The sequence below is a fragment of the Hippocampus comes genome, unplaced genomic scaffold (assembly GCF_001891065.2).
Source record: "Hippocampus comes isolate QL1 unplaced genomic scaffold, H_comes_QL1_v1.1 scaffold233, whole genome shotgun sequence".
Classification (NCBI taxonomy): Eukaryota; Metazoa; Chordata; class Actinopteri; order Syngnathiformes; family Syngnathidae; genus Hippocampus; species Hippocampus comes.
Genome location: NW_017805157.1, coordinates 102,341 through 103,270, shown reverse-complemented (window position 1 = coordinate 103,270; position 930 = coordinate 102,341).

Here is a 930-nt window from a genome sequence, read left to right as displayed (position 1 = left end):
ATTGTTTTAATGATTTTTTTTAATATCGAGTGAAATTGATGTTGAATTACCATTGGCTTTATTTTCTATCTCCACTTGAGAACGCTTATTGGTGCTGTTCTGAGAGTTCTTGTTCTTCCTCTGTGAATCTTTACCCGACAGACAAGAAAGCCAGAAGCTTTTTGAAATTAGAGATAGTTATAATTTAAGGGGTACCAACCAATACAAAAAAATTCAAAACAAGAGCAAACATCAAGCAAAGGTGTGTATCAGTAATAGGTGTCAATCTGTGGAATAATTTCGAAACGGACCTGAAGATGAGTAAATCGCTGGTTGAGTTCAAAAACAAATTCAAAAGATTAATACAAAAAAACTACACAAATCAGAGTTAAGAAGATAAATTTGATATACTTATAAAATATAGTAATTCAACAGAATTACATTGATCAATTTATTAAATATATTAAAGAAAAGCAGTATTTATAATGAAAATGAGAAAATTGATATACAAAGGAGAAAGAATGAGTATCCAGTAAATATTCTCTAGTGCGGACTCGTGTTTGCGCTGTCCAATTTGTCCTGATAACAGAAATTCCTCATTTGGGAAATGAGCATGGTACATGTCCTTTATGAACCCGCAAGTATGTTGACAAAATGCATGTGTAACAACACAATCAATGAAATCCAAAAACATACTGTCCAAAAACTGTTTATACAACAAAAACTGCAATACATGTGTATCCAAAAAAAATCACAACAGTAAAATACGTACAGTATTTTAATGTTTATTTTTTTTTCTGTCTTGGGAAAAACAATGTGTCTATTTTGGATTGTTTTGTTGGATGCATTCTTTGGTTTATGACAATGTTTGCCTGCGTGTCATACAATTTTCTTGCTAGTTGCAAGTAACTGTCCCGTTGATCACCGATGTCTGGTAATTCTTGTGCATAC